Genomic DNA, 16,772 nt, shown 5'->3' with positions numbered 1-16,772 from the left:
ATAGATGCTCTGAAGCCCACCAGAGCCCACACAGGCCCAGGGTGACAGAGTGAGCAGGTGTAAGCAGGTGCAGCAGGCAGGGCTGGGGTGTGCTTCGGCAGGAAGCATACTTTAGTCTGGCACCTGCCTGGGAAGCCCCTCTAACCTCCAGGGGGCTGCTCTTGTTCGGGGTCTCTGGGGTTCATGGGACACAGCCAGCCTCTGTGGCTGCTTAGGGATGAGGCAGCTGTTGGGGGCAGGAGGGGGTGGCACCCACAGGGGCATATGTGTGCTGAGTATGCATGGGTAGAGCTGGGGACCACCACGGTCACCCATGTGTGCATACATGCATGTGCAGGCCTGCCCCTTGCCCGGAGCCCACCACCCCATGCTCCACTCAGGCCTGGCCTGCTCAGCAGCTGCAAGCACCTGCCCAGGTGACTTGGTGCCCGGCAGGGGTGGGGCAGGGCCGTTCATGTGCCTTTCCAGGCCTGGCGGTCACCTCCGTCCTAGCCAGCTCATGTTGAGGCCACATGGCAGAGGCCCAGCTGGGCCGGCAGCCCCACACACCTGTCTTGTGCCCACATTGCTCCTGGACGGTGGCCCCTTTTCACGTCCAGGGCTACCTCCCCCACTCTTAGTGTAGTCGTCACTTCTGCTCCTGAGCTCCCAGAGTGCCGGTCAGTCTGCCTCAGCTGAGTGCTGCCATTGAGGCTGGGGCCCCACTGGCAAGGTCAGGCCCCACCTGAGGACCTTGTTCCCTGCTGGGTGGGTGGGTGGGTAACCAGCCTCCAACAAGTCCAGCCAACAGACGATACACTCACAGCCACTGAGGTTGGTGCCGGGCACTCAGGGTTACCCCAGCCAAACGAGGAGCGTGCCATGGCTGTGGGGACTGTCAACAGCTCCCCACTGACTGCCTGGCTGGGGCCCTCTGCCGTGCCTCGGTTTGCCCTTTGAGACTGCACACACTCTCACGGCTGCGCAGATAAGAAAGAACGTGAAGTTGGGAGCAGTTTGCGTCCCCGCCTGCGGGCACACCCTGCCCACCCCTCTTGGCCACTGTGTTTCTAGGAGCCTGCCGTGCTGTGCTGCTGTCAGCCGTGGACCCTCTCCTCGGCGGGCCCCTCCCCCGAAGGCCAGCCCCTCCCACTGCCCTAGCTATCTCTGTCCCCATCTCTTGTTCCTCCTGGTTGACAGGTCTGGAGTCTTTGCAGCGAGAGCTGCTCCACAGTCCCTGGGGCGTGTGTCACCAAAGCAGGTGCCTGGCCTCCCTGAGCCTGATAGGCGGTGACCTTTGGGACAAAGGCTCGAGGTGTGGGCCTGGGTCAGGGAACTCCTCAGAGCTGACTGAGCCTGGCCAGGGTCTGTTCCAGGCCCTTGGACCTGCTCCCAGCCGGGGTCTGCGAGGCTGAATGCCCAGCAGTGTCTTTGTGTCCCCTCGTTTGCACCTAGGGCCCAAGTGCTGTGCACCTGGGAGAGGACGGCAGCGGGGTCAAAGCACCAAGGCGGGGGTTCAGACTGCACTGGGGCCCAGGGATGTTCAGGGTCCACTGTAGAGATGGGGGTGGGGGCCGAGGCAGCTGAGCAAGGATCACCCTGAGGGGCCCAACAAGAGCTTCTTGGGGCCCAGCAGGTGTTGGCCACATGGGTCGGGGATGGGGAGCGGTCCGGGTACAGAAGGAACTTTGGGGTTGCCCCTGAGACCCCAGGGTGGTTGCCTGACTGGGCGCCCTGGGAGGGGCTTGGAGGCCGAGGCAGCTCTGGGCAGTGGGCGCTCAGTCTGCAGGCAGAGGACACTGAGAGACCCACCACCATCCCAGCCACCGCCGACCAGGGAGAGTGACCTGTGCACAGCAGCCGGTGCTGCAGGCTGGACAGCGTGGGTGGGCCGCGCACAGCCTGGAGATGCCGCCTCCTCTGGGCTGGGGCCGGATCGCCTCTCCTACCTCTTCTCATCCCCACACAGTCAGAGCAGGGGGCAGAGACTCGGCCCTGCCCGGCCTGGACTGAGGGGTGTGTCCCGACTGACCAGTCAGACCACGTCCCAGCTGGCAGTGTGCTGTGGGTGCTAAGCAGATCAGAGGCCACGAAGCACCACCTCTTGCACCCGTCACCACGAGGGCCACACCGGCACCTGGCCGCCTGGGACTGTGCCAGCGGGATCTGCTTGGCGACAGCTCTGACTGCCGTGTCTCCCAAGAAACCAGGCCCCAGGGGGCAAAGAGGAGTTTCCTCATAGGAGCCTGGTCCCTGGGAGGCCAGGCCCATTAACTCCTGCAGACCAGGTGGCTGGCAGGGCTTGGTGGCCTTGTGATGGCTGGATGCCCCATTCCAGCTGTCCCAAGACCCAGCTCGGCTCGCTTCTTCCTTATCAGACTCCCGTATCTAGGTCTACCAAAGAGTGCAGGTCGCGGGGAGCTTTGAGCATCTCAGATTGACAGCATCAGGATGCCAGGGGCTCGGACACCACTATACAAAAAGGGAAACTGAGGCTATGGAGGAAGGGATCAGCCCTACGCCATTCTTTGTGGCTCCCCTGGCCCTGGAGGATTCAGGAAGCCCGCCACAGAGGTGGCTAGGATTCAGGTCTCGGAGACGGTACCCGAGGGGGTGGCATTTTCAGAGGAATGTGCAGGCAGGAGGACGGGAAGCGGGAAAGGCCTTGCTGGGAACAGTGGCAGAGAGGAGCCGTGGAGAGTTCCAAGGTGGCAGGGGCTCCAGGGAGCTTGCTCTAGGCTGGAGGGTGTGGCCATCGGCAGTCATTTGTTCAAAGTGTTGATCAGGAACAAACGTTTGCTTAACAGTATTTCACAGAAGAAAGCAAAGCAGGCTGCAGAGAGGCCGCTGGGGCTGCGCGCATCAGGCATCGCTGTTTTCATGGAAGGGCCAGGCCACTCCCTTGTCCATCAGCAGGTTTTCAGGTGCTGAAGGCTGGCAGGGATGGTGCCCATGAAGCTCCGGACGAGGACAGAAAAGGGCCCTGGCCAAGGGGAGGACATCCTCCCTGGTGAGAGAGACTGCTCATAGCGCAGGGTGGGCAGTGTGGCGGGCCCTGCAGAGCCTGCCTCCCCCACCACGGCCTGCCGGGAGCACTTGACCCCCCCACCCCCACATCGCCATCTCCATGGTTAGATCCAATCCCGCTCTTCACCACCCCACCCCACCTGCATCTGTACCCAAACTTCGGGATGTGGGAGAACAGCCTCCGTGCTCGCCACCCCCACTGCCTTTCAGGCTCCCCACAGGCCTGTGACACTGGCCTCCAGAGCCACATACTTGACCATGGCCCTTGGGGGGGGCTTCATAGAGATGGGCTCTGTCAGGACCCACAGTGCCTGTGCCGTGTGACAGAGCTGCAGGGGAAATGACCACACACCTAATTGTCGAAGAAAATGTGTGTTGGAGGGGACCAAAGCTCAATAGGGCTTCCTGGAGTTCAGTGTGACACCCTGCCACGCAGTTCCATAGCAGAAAGCAAGCCTGGGCAGCTGGTCCACGCGCCGCCTTGAAGATGCTCAGAGTAGGGGTCTGCGGGACACGGGAGCTCCAGATGCAGTGAGGACCAGACAGCGGATGAGATCGTTTAACGTGAAAGACAACGTTCTCTGAGCTGAATCGGGCAGAGCCTGCAGGCGGGAGGGCTCGCTGGCTATGCTGTGCTGGTGAGGAACTCACGCTTGGCAATGCCTGGAGGAGTTCCTGGAGAGCACCAGCCTCCCGGAGACCCAGGGAGAAGAGCCCAGTCTGCAGAGGGAAGAAAGGTCAGGGGGCAGCAGGCGGGCAGGGCTGAACAGACAGAGCTGAAGGAAGGGTAAATGCTGCAGTCGTTTGGGAAAGCACCGGCAAAGCTACTGGAATGTTCCATGGTGCAGCAAGCTGGGAACACCAGCGGTTGGGGTCCTGAGGCTAGGAGCATCTACAGCAGCACAACCGCAGTGGCAAAGAACCAGTGGCAAACGGGACCCACCCACAGGGGAGTGCCACCTGAGTTACCACCTGCCACAGAACAGGACAGTGTGTGGTCTCATCAAGAATGCGCTGAAGCTCTACCCGCAGATTGGTGAGATTTCCCCCCTACATGGGTGCGTTGGAAAGATTCAGAAAAGAGGTCATGACATGGTCTGATTGTATGGTTTTTTCACTTTTAAAAAAACTTCTTACTTTTTTATTGTGGTAAAATACAAATACCATCACCATTTTAGCCATTTTTTTTTTTTTTTTTTTTTTTTTTTTTTTTTTTAGATTCTGAGAGTGGGGAGTGTGACAGCATCATATATTTATTTTTTTTTTTGGTCTTTTGTCTTTTTTTCTGTGTCCGGCAACGGATCGCAACCCTCAGTGTTGCCCCCGTACCGGACCGGGGACCGGCAACGGGATCGCAACCTGGGTGTTGCTCCCGCGCCTCGCTCAGCCAGTGAGCGGGAACCGGTCTGTATGTGGGATCCGAACCCTCGGGCGGGAGCGCCGCCGCACTTCCCAAGCGGCACGCTATCCAGTGCGCCACCGGGCCGGCCCCAGCATCATATTTTTTAAAACTCCCCATACTTTTTTAATGTGCAGCCAGTGTTGAAAATCTAAAATTTCTTTTTTTCCTCCTGAACACAAATGAGCTGTATTCATTGTGACGGACTCATTCATAAGACATACTGCATTCAGTGTGGTAGCTCAGGCAGTTGGATATAGTTTTAACAATTATCTAGGTTTGCTAAAGCAAACACGAACCCACTGTTGTCCTCATTTGGGCCATTTTTAAGTGCACAGTCCAGTAGCATTAAGTACATTCCCATTGTTGTGCAATCATCACCTTCTTTAAAATTTTCGATTGTGGTAAAAAACATACAACAAACTTCTGACTTAACCATTTTTAAGCGTTCAGTTCAGTAGTGGTCACTATATTCCCGTTGCTGTGCAGTGGATCTCCAGAACTTTTTCGCCTTGCAAATCCGAAACTCTGTACCCATAAAACAGCAACACTCCATTTCTCCCTCCCCCAAGCGCCTGGCAGCCCCCACTCTAATTTCTGTCTCTGTGGTTTTGACTACTTTAGATACCTCATGTAAGTGGGATTATATGGTACTTGTCCCTTTGTGCCTGGCTTATTTCACTCAGTGTAATGTCCTCAAGGTTCATCCACGTTGTGTGCATAGGAAAGGATTTCCTTCCTTTCTAAAGCTGAGTAATAGTCCCCTTGTATGCATGTACCACATTTGTTTACCCATTCATGTGTTGATGGGCATTTGAGTTGCTTCCATCTCTTGGCTGTTGTGAATAATGCTGCTATAAACACGGGTGTGCAAATATCCCTTTCAGATACTGCTTTTAATTCTTTAGGGTATATACCCAGAATTGGAATTGCTGTATCATATGGTAATTCTGTTTTTAATTTTTTGAGGTCCTGCCTGGTTTCCACAGGGGCTGCACCATTCGGCGTTCTCACCAGCAGTGCACGAGTGTTCTAATTTCTGCACGTCCTCACCAACACTTGTCATTTTCTGTTTTGTTTTGGTTTAAATAGCAGCCATCCTAATGGGTGTTAGGTGATATCTCATTGTGGTTTTGATTTGCATTTCTCTGATGATTAATGCTGCTGAAATGATATCTGTTCTTTTAAAAGAAATCATGATTATCCATGTCATACATGCATATACATCTATATGTATTATGCAGAATAACTTGACCTCATAGGTATGGAGAGAAAATAGGGAAAGGACACATAAGTTTTCATACGGTGACCTGGCGAAGGTGAGGCTGAGGTCAGACCAGGTAGGATTAAGGAGCGTAATGCTGGAGGCAAAGCTGGATCAACAAGGAAAATAGAAAAAAGGCTCTGAGATAAATGTGTATAATCCAATGACATTTTTTTCTTTTTTCATGTAATCCAATGACATTTATGCATCCATGTAAAATCAGATGTGTGTTTATGCATAGAAAAGTAACAACAATGGTGCACTCTGCAGCTGTGAAACCACAAAATCAGGGCCCAAAGAGCAGTCAAAAGAAAATATATGAAAAAAATTTTTAAAAAAAGAAAAAAATTAAAAACAAAACAAAACAAAAAAAGAAATAAAACGAACAAAAAAGAAGAAAATGCATGAGATTGGTAGGGGATTAGAGAAGAGAGACACCGTAACAATTTAAGAATAATGGGTGTTCTTCGAAAGAGACTAAAGGACACCGAAGTAACCGAAAAGACAGTCCATGTCCATGGATCCGACAGCTTCCTGCTGTTAATGTGGTATTGCGCCTGAGTAGATCTACAGATTCAACACGATTCCTATCAAAACACCCCAATGGGTTTTTCCTCTCAGAAATTGACAAACTGGTCCTAAAACTTACATGGAATTGCACGGGACCCTGAATATTCAAAATATTCCTGAATAAGAAGACTAAAATGGGAGGACTCACATTTCCTGATTTCAGAACTACTACAAGGCAACAGTAATCAAGACAGTGTGATCCTGCACAAGGACAGACAGATTGACCAACGGAATAGAGTTGAGAGTCCAGAAAGAAACCTTCACATTTATGGTCAATTGATTTTTGACGAGGGTTCCAGGGCAATTCAGTGGAAGGAAAATAGACTTTTCCAACTGGGTATCCACATGCAACAGGATGAAGTTGGATCTCTACCTCGTACCATACACAAAAGTTAACTCAAAATGATCACGGACATAAATGCAAGGGTGAAACTGTAGAATGTTAGAAGAAAACGTTGGAGTAAACCTTCATGCCCTTGGATTAGGCAATGGTTTCATAGATATGACACCAAAAGCACAAGCAACAAGAGAAAAGAATAGACAAATGGGACGTCATCAAAATAAAAAACTAAGGACACCATCAAGGAAGTGAAAAGAAACCACGGAATGGGAGGAAATATTTGCAAATCACATATTTGATAACAGGGTTGTACTAGAATATATAAAGACTCAATAATGTGAAGACAAATAACCCAACTGTAAGGTAGACAAAGGATGTGAATAGACATTTCTCCAAAGAAGACATACAAATGTCCAACAAGCACATGAAAAGATGCTCAGCACCATTAGCCATCAGGGAAATGCAAATCAAAACCACAGTGGTTATAATAAGGTCAAGGGTTCAGATCCTGAGCCAGCCAGCCACCAAAACAAATAAACAAACAAACACACACTGCAGTGAAGCAGCACTTCACACCCCTTAGGATGGTTTAATAAAAAACAGACAGTAATTGGGCCGACACCGTGGCTCACTTGGGAGACTGCGGCGCTGGGAGCGCAGCAGCGCTCCCACCGTGGGTTCGGATCCTATATAGGGATGGCTGGTGCGCTCACTGGCTGAGCGCAGTGCGGGCGACACCAAGCCAAGGGTTGCAATTCCCTTACCGGTCACAAAAAAAAAAAAAAAAAAAAAAAACCCAAAAAAACCCAGACAGTAACAAATGTTGACAAGGACGTGGAGAAATCAGAGCCGCATGCACTGGTGACGGGAACGTAAAATGATGCAGCTGCTGTGGAGAAGTCTGGTGGCGCCTCAAGCAGTTATACATGGAGTTAACAGGTAACACACATAACACATAACATAACCCAGATGTTCCATTCCTAGGCGTATACCCAAGGGAAATAAAACATGTGTTCAAACAAAAACTTGTGTATAAATGTTTGCCACAGCATTCGTCATGGCCAGAACCTGAAAACAGCCCAGACATGAATGGATGAACACCCTGTGGTCTATCCACACAGTGCAATCGCCGTAGGAAGGGGTGAAGCGCTGACACGTGCCACCACGTGGGTGAGCCTCGAGAACACGATGCTAAGTGAAAGAAGCAGGTCACAAAAGGCCGCATGCTGTGTAATTCCCTTTACGTGAAATGCCCAGAACAGGCAAATCCATAGACACAGAGAGTGGATTAGTTGCCACGGGCTGGGGTGAAGGGAGAGCAGGGAGTGACTGCTGGTGGGGCACAGATTTCTTCTTGACGTGATAACAAAGTTCCAAAGTTGACTGTGGTGATGGTTGCACAGCTCTGTGAATGTACTAAAAACCAATCAATTTTACGCTTACGATGGGTGAATTGCATGGTACGCGTAAAACATCTCTAAAAGCTGTTGCCGGCAGAGACTCCCGGGGTAGCTGGCCCCAGAAGCTGCTGATCATGGCGCGGACCTCTGTGGGTTTCATATGAAGGTAGAACTCAAAATACAGAAAACCACGTTCAAGCTACTAAAATTGTTTTCCTTTCTCAAACCACTGAAGTCTTTCCTCTTTTACTTCCTGGGAATAAAGTTATATAAGCTCTTAAATAATCCAGCTAAAAAAGAGGCATTTAAACACATAAAAAGGTTTTTTTTTTCAATCTATCTTTTATGTTAACTTTTGAAAAGAAGTGAATCGGGATGTTTGACAGTGGCATAGGTGCCATGTGGCAGTGAGGCAGCCAGGGAGCCACGGTGAGGTCTCAGGGAGCTGCATGCCATCCCAGAGGTGGCCCAAATGGGGGTGTCCTCTTGGGGTCTCCTGGAGCCCTGACTCAGTTTGCAAGCCCGATGTCTCTGCATACATAGCCCTGCATGTTCACGTGATGTATGACGAGATTATGTGCTCAGGCACATGTTGCTGGACACCGAAGAGTCTGTTTCCTTCACATTCTGCTGACAGAGGTGTGACTGGGATGTAGCTGTGTTCAACACTGGGAGGCAATCGCGTCGAGATGGCTTAGATTTCAGGGACATAAACACCCACGATGCTTTCTCGCTTGCACGTTTCTGCTGTAAGAAGCATGTTTTGTCCTAAACAGCAGAAAATGCATATATTTGTGGATAAATTACTGTCACACACTCTTTATTTTAAAAACAGCTTCATTGAAGTATAGTTGACGGACAATCAACCCACACATGCTTCGTGTCTTAGTCTGTTTCTGTTGCCTATAACAAAATACATGGAACTGGGTACATTATAAAGAAAATGAAATTTATTGCTTACAGTTTCCAAGGCTGAGAAGACACATGCTTCGTGTCTTAGTCTGTTTCTGTTGCCTATAACAAAATACCTGGAACTGGGTACATTATAAAGAAAATGAAATTTATTGCTTACAGTTTCCAAGGCTGAGAAGTTCAAAGTCCAGGGAACATACCTGGTGAGGATCTTGGTGGTGGTAACAGTGACCCAGGGTCTCACATGGCACAAATATTGGAGCAGAGAGAGAGACTAACCTCCTCATCCACTCTCTTTTTAAAGCCCTCAGAACCCCACCCCTGACCACCATTATTAATCCATTCACTGGGGCACAGTCCTCACAATCTAATCACCTCTTCAAGGCCCCACCTTTCAATTACTGCAATAGGATTTCCCGCCCTCTTACTAGTCACAGTGGAAGCTAAGTTTTGGGGGAGCATTCAACCCAAAGCACTTGAGATGCACAGTCTGGTGAGTTTTGACATATGCACACACCCACAAAACCATCACAAAAATAGTGAGTGTGAGCGCTGCCATCATCCTCAGAGTTCACGTGCCCCTCGGCAATCCCCCTCCCACTCCCAGACCACCTCTAATCTGCCGTCTGTCATGGTAGGTGAGATGGCAGTATCTAGATGTTATGTAAGTGGGATCGTACAGTGTGTACTCTTTTCCAATGTGACTTCTTTTGTTCAGCACAGTTATGTGGCAATTGGTCCCTGTTGTATGAATCAATAGTTGTATTGCCCTTTTACTGCTGCGTAGTATTCCATTGTATGGATATACCATCATGTCTTAATCCATTCACACCTGTTGGTGGACATTTGGATTGTTTTCAGTTTTTTGCTCTTACAAACAAAACTTCTGTTAACATTCATGTACAAATCTTTGTGTGAATGTTTATCTTTTATTTCTCATGGGTGTATACCTAGGAGTGTAATTGTTGGGTCATGTGGTGACTCTACGTTTGAATGTTAAAGAAGCTGCCAAGCTGTTTTCGAGCGGCACACACTGTGTTGCATTCCCACCCTCAGTGCATGAGAACTCCAGTTGCTCCTCACCCTTTCCAGCACTTTCTATGATCAATCCTTTTAGGGTTAGCCACTCTGACAGGTGGGTGGTGGGAGATCGCTTTGTTATAATTTGCATTTTCCTAATGACTGACAATATTGAGCATCTTTTCATGTGCTTGTCACCTCCATATTTGATGAAATGTCTGTTCAAATCCTTCATTCACTTTTTGTAGGGTTGTTTGTCCTTTTATTACTGAGTTTTGAGAGTTCTTTATATATATATATATATATATTTTTTTTTAAAGATGACTGGTAAGGGGATCTCAACCCTCGGCTTGGTGTTGTCAGCACCATGCTCAGCCAGTGAGCAAACCGGCCATCCCTATATAGGATCCGAACCCGTGGCCTTGGTGTTATCAGCACCGCACTCTACCGAGTGAGCCACGGGCCGGCCCTTCTTTATATATTTTGGATACATGTTCTTTTTTTTTTTTTTTGGTGGCTGGTGGGTACAGGCATCTGAACCCATGACCTTGGTGCTATGAGGCTGTGCTCTACCCGGCTGAGCCAATCAGTCAGCTGTGGATACGCGTTCTTTATCAGATATATGATTAGCAAATATTTCCTCACAGTCTGTGGATTGTCTCTTTTCTACTTTTAATGGAGTCTACCAAAGAACTAAAGTCTTTAATTTTGGTAAAGATCAATTAAAAATTTTCTTTTATGGATTATGCTGTTGATGTTATAGATAAGAAATCCTTACCTAACCCAAAGCCACAAAGATTTTCTCCTATTTTTTAAGTACAAATTTTTATAGTTTATGGTTTTGTTCATGATCCATTTTGAGTTAATTTTTGTGTATGGTGAGTGGGATGGATTGAAGGTCACCTTTTTTTTTTTTTGCACATAGATAGTTGTTCCTGTACTATTTGTTAAAAAGATCATCCTTTTCCCACTGAATTATCTCACACATTCGTTAAAAATCAGTTTTCTCTTTGTCTATCTTAATATCAATACCACATTTTTTTGATTACTGTAGCTTTGTTACAAGTCTTGAAATCAGGTTCTTTGTTCTATTTGGCCATTTTAGGTCCTTTTCTTTTCTTTTTTAAACGATGACTGGTAAGAGGATCTTAACCACTGTCTTAGTGTTGTCAGCACCACGCTCACCCAGTGAGCAAATCGGCCATCCCTATATAGGGATCCGAACCCTTGGCCTTGGTGTTGTCAGCACCATACTCTCCCGAGTGAGCCACAGGCCTGCCTAGGTCCTTTGCTTTTCTATATGAATTTTAAAATCCATCCCTATATAGGGATCCGAACCCTTGGCCTTGGTGTTGTCAGCACCACACTCTCCCGAGTGAGCCACAGGCCTGCCTAGGTCCTTTGCTTTTCTATATGAATTTTAAAATCAGCTTAACAATTTCTACCCCAAGAAACAATTGGGGTTTTGTTTTTTGTTTTTTTTTAATTTTTAATTTTAAAATAGTTATAAACTCATAAGAAGTTGCAGAAATAGGGCTGGCTGGTTGGCTCAGTTGGTTAGAGTGTGGTACTAATAGCACCAAAGTACAGGGTTTGATCCCTGCACCAGTCAGCTGCCAAAAAAAGAAAAAGAAAAAGTTGCAGATATAGTACAGACAGGTCTGTGTACCCATCCTGCCCTCCCCCCCCTCCACCCCACCGTGCTGGCATCATACATAACTATATGTATTATCAAAACCAGGACATTTGCTGGCATGATGTAATCACCTAGACCACAGACCTTACTCAGGTTGACCAGTTTTTGCAGACACATGTTTTTTTGGTGTGTCTTGTGTATAATTCTCTGATGTTTTATCACGTGTAGAGTCATACAGCCACCACCACAATCAAGATACAATCAAGATCACCATCACCACGAAAGAATCCATCTGCTGCGCTTTACAGTCACACCCTTCCCAGCCCCTGACTAATCTGTTCTCCATCTCTATTATTTTGACATTTTAGGAATGTTGTACAAGTTGAATTGTGCAGTATATGACCTTTTCAGATTGGCTTTCTTCATTTAGCATAATGTCCTTAATATCCATCCAAGTTATCGTGTGCATCAATATTTCATTCCTGTTCGTTTCTGAGTAGTTTTCCATCGTATGCATTTACTGGAATTTGCTTAACTATCCATCGATTGAAGGACATTTGGCTTGTTTCCAATTTGGGGCTAGTACAGATGTGGCTGCTTCCTACATTAGTATGCAGATGTTTGTGTGAACATAAGTTTTCATTTCTCTGGTATAAATACCCCAGGAGTGCACGTGCTGGGTTGAACGGTAAGTGTATATTTAACTTTTTCTTTTAATGAATAAACTTTATTTTTAGAGCAGTTTTAGGTTCACAGTGAAACTGAGCAGAAAGGGCAGAGGTTTCCCATGTGCCGCCTGCCCCCGCACGCACAGCCTCCCATTACCAACCTCCCCTGCCAGAGGGAACATTTGTTACAAACCTTGAACCTATGTGGACATGTCATTGTCACCGAGAGCCCATAGTTTACATTCGGGGTTCACTCTTGGTGTTGTACATTCTATGGGTTTGGACAAATGTCTAATGTCACGTATCCACCGCAGTGGTGTCGTACAGAGTAGTTGCACTGCCCTAAAACTTCCCTGTGCTCCACCTACTCACCCCTCCCAATCCCCTGAGGCCAGGAAATCAGTGATTTCTCATGTCTCCGTAGTTTTGCTTTTTCCACAATGTCATACAGCTGGAATCATACAGTATGTGGCTTCTCTCACTCAAAATCTGCATTTAAGCTCCCTCCATGTCTTTTCGTGGCTTGATAGCGCATTTCTTTTTTTTTTTTTTAAAGATGACGGGTAAGGGGATCTTAACCCTTGACTTGGTGTCAGCACCACGCTCACCCAAGTGAGCCAACCAGCCATCCCTATATGAGATCTGAACCCGTGGCCTTGGTGTCATCAGCACCACACTCTCCCCAGTGAGCCATGGGCTGGCCCCGCGCATTTCTTTTTAGCGCCGAAAAACATCCCGTCGTCTGTGTGTGGCCCAGTTCACTCATCCACTCACCTACTGAACGACATCTCGTGGCTTCCGAGTTTTGGCAGTTAGGAATAAAGACCCCATAAACATACATGTGCGGGTTTTGTTTTTAGTGCGGGACATGCGTTTTTAATCCATTTGGGTAAAATACCAAGGAGTGAGACTGCTGGATCGGGTAGTAAGATTGTGTCAAAGCAGCCGTGCCGTTGCGCATCCCCAGTGCAGCAAGTGACCGCTGCACGCCCTCTCCCGCATCCGGCTGTCAGTGGTTTGAATTCAGCCCTTCTCTCAGGGGTGACAGCTCGTTCTCATGGGTGCTGATGTCTCGCAGGCGGTAATTTGCATTCTCCTAATGACCTATGATGTGGAGCATATTTTCACATGTCACTTGCCATCTGCATCTTCATTGGTGAGGTGTCTGTCCGGGTCTTCTGCTCATTTTTTTTTTTTCTTAAAGATGACCAGTAAGGGGATTGTAACCCGGGGCCTTGGTGCTGTCAGCACCGCGCTCTCCCGAGTGAGCCACGGGCCGGCTGATTTCTTGTCGTTTTCAGAGTTCTCTGTGTTTGGATAACAGTCCTTTGTTAGGTGTGTCTTCTGCAAACGTCTCCTCCCAGTCTTGACTTGTCTCATTTTCCTAACATCGTCTTCCACAGAGCAGACATTTTAAATTATAATGAAGGTGCACTTTTTCTCGGCATCTACACTACTTGGTGTTCTCTGAGCTTCCTGGATCTGTGGTTTGGTGTCTGACATTAATGTGGGGATAATTCTCCGTGATGATCGCTTCCATTACACGTTGTTACACATTTTGTCGTTGTCCCACACTTCTTGATATTCTGTTCTGTTGAGTTTTTCGGCCTTTTTTCTCTTTGCTTTTCTGTTCTGGCAGTTTCTACTGTCATGCCCTCAAGCCCAGAGATTCCTTCCTCGGCTGCGTCCAGTTCACTAACGTGCCCATCAAAGGCATTCTGCGTCTCTGTGACGGCGTTTTTGATCTCTGCATTTCCTTTTGATGCTCAGAATCCCCATCTCTCTGCTCGCCTTATCCATCTGTTCTTGCATGTTCTCCACTTTGACCACTAGAGCCCTTAGCATGTTAATCATAGTTTGAAAAATTCCCGGCCTGGCAATTCCAACATTCCTGTCATATATGACTCTGGTTCTGATGCTTGTTTATTCTCTTCACATGGTGTGTTTTGCCCTTCGGTATATCTTGTCATTTCTTGTGAACAGCTGGACATGATGCATTCGGTAAATGAAAATCGAGTAAACAGGCCTTTCATGGTGTGGAGGTGACGTGCAGGGAGGGGAAGCGGGCTACAGTCCCAGGAGTACATAGGTCTCACCTTTTGGGAGCCTGTGCCCCAGGTTGCAAACTTGACCCATGCTTCTCCAGCCTCAGGGAAAAAACATTACAACAGGATGGCTGGAGGGGGCTGGGACTGGGTATTTCCCTGCCCCAGGTCAGCTGGGCTCTGCTGAAACCCCAGTGGCATGGACTCTGGTTGGACAGTTTCTCCCAGGGCAGACCTTGTGAAGAATGACACTCTGGTAACTTCCAAAATTGATCCTTTGCCCTCCCCTGCCAGAAGCACTGGGGATATTACTCTGATGTTCACTGTGAAGACCTGGTAGAGCTCCTGGCAGTAAAACTCACAAAAATGTGTGGCCCTGCTGCAACTAGGACCCCTGGAGCTTTCCACCAGCGAACACGTCCACACTGAGCCTCCAGACACTGCAGTCCAGGTTTTCCCGCTGGGCACTGGTTCCCACCGAGGCTTCTGCTCCAGGAAGTTGTGATTTTTGCATTTGCCTGTCTCTCTCTCTCTCCAATTTCAGGGAGAGAGTGGTTTGACCTGACTATATTACTGTTCAGCTTTTGACTTGTTGTTAGGATGCAGTGGTGATTTCTAAACTCCCCACATGCCAGACCAGAATCTGCAAGTTAAGAAACTATCTGGCTGATTTCCTGAGTGGCTGTACCATTCCTGCTGGGATTTTAATTGGGACTGTGTTGAATATTCAGACAAATTTGAAGACAATTGACATCTTAACCAAACTGAGTCTTCTGACCCATGAACATGGTATACCTTTTCATTTATTTAGGTCTTTGTGGATTTCTCTTAGCAGTGTGTTGTTGTTTTTGAATTTAAAAATTAATTTTACTCTTTTTCAATTATAATGTAACACTTGTTCATTAAAGAGAAATTGGAAAAGACAGAAAAATATAGAAACTAAGTGGGGAAAAATCCATCATCCCAATACACAGAAATGACTGGTTAATATTTTGGGATTTTTGTTTTCTTGAGTTTCCTGTCCTTTTATTCTGTGTGATTTTTTTTATTGCGCTAAGATCACTTATTATAAAATTTACCTTCTTAACCATCATGAAGTGCTCAATTCATGCTTCATAGTTTTCAATGTATAGATCTGGTACATCTTTGGTCGGATTAATCCTGAATTTTTCATATTATGTGATGTCTTTGTAGGTGGTGTTTTAAAAGTTTTCAATTTCCAGTGGTTTCTCACAAGTATGCGAAAATGCAGCCGATTTTCGTCTGATGATCTTCTCTGTCCCACAACTGTGCTGACTCCCCCTGTTTGGTCTAGTTTCGACCTCTTAGAAAACTGACATGAGCTCTGTTAATGAGGGAGGTGTTGATTGAGTCATCCAAGCAAATCTGTTGTTTAAATTCCTAGACATTAAATTGCCGGGTTGAATAAGTGCTGCCAAATTGCTTCCAAAAAAGGCTGCTGATCTGTGCCCAGCAGGGGCGTTCCCGTCTCCCTGAAGCACCCCCGGTGGGCTGTGGACCCACTGGGCAGAGTGGCTGGTGAGCGCGGCCCTTCTCCAAAAGCACCATGTGTGAGTTCCTGTCCACGTGGCGTTGAGCATTGTGCTTAAAAGGTGCATTTCTGTGCCGTTGCCTAAAGATGAGCAGTGGGGTTTATTTAACTGGTCGACTTCAGACTGTGGCGAGTGACTGTTGTGAGAGACCGGGAAATGCTTCACACCACGTGGTCCTCCACCAGCTGCCCTGGTGGTGACCAGGACCCTGCCCTGTGGGGGTCTAGTCCATCCACACTCTGTTTGCAGCAGGGTGGCCTTTTTTCCTATTAGATTGAACCGCATGAAGTTGCCTTTTTTGGGTCAAAGCCAGTGTGACTGGTGCTCAGCTCCTATTTTCTTAGATTAGAACTTCCCAGTTCCCAGGGCCGATCCAACCCCAGGGGCACAAAGCACGGGAAAGAGAGTGGGGAGCCCCCCAGCGGCATGTCGTGATTGAGTCCGTTCTGATGTGAGCAACCCAGAGGGCGCGGAGACCCGGTGAGGTGGGACCTGGGGTGGCATCTGCTTTCGCCTAGTCGTCCCCAGCTCCCCCCGGGCCCCGCCCCCTTCTCCTGCTTGTTTTCCTTCAGACATATGAAAACCCTACAAGTCTTCCCCCCTGATTCAGACAAAGGGCCCAGGTTCTGATGGGTCGTCCATGACCCCCTCCTCGCCTCCTGCTATGCCCCGGCTCCTGTCGGGCCCTTAGCCCTGGCTGCTTCCCCCCCGACCCTGCTGCTAACGCTCCAGGGCACGTGGCCTATTATTTGAGCTGTTGATTGTCCGTCTTCTCCCCTGGAACCAAGTCCACACGGGCAGGGCCCTGGGTTGATCTTGCAATGCTCTGTCCCCAGGCGTGAAACAGGGCCTGATGTGTCATAGTGCTCAACGCATATCCAAGTATTTTGGGTGAAATTTTTCTTGTTCGCCCTGCTTGCTCGCGCCCTCAGAGTTCCTCATCCCCCCCTGGTTTACTT

The sequence above is a fragment of the Galeopterus variegatus genome, unplaced genomic scaffold (assembly GCF_000696425.1).
Source record: "Galeopterus variegatus unplaced genomic scaffold, G_variegatus-3.0.2 Scaffold1026, whole genome shotgun sequence".
Taxonomy (NCBI): domain Eukaryota; kingdom Metazoa; phylum Chordata; class Mammalia; order Dermoptera; family Cynocephalidae; genus Galeopterus; species Galeopterus variegatus.
This window is presented reverse-complemented; position numbering follows the sequence as displayed.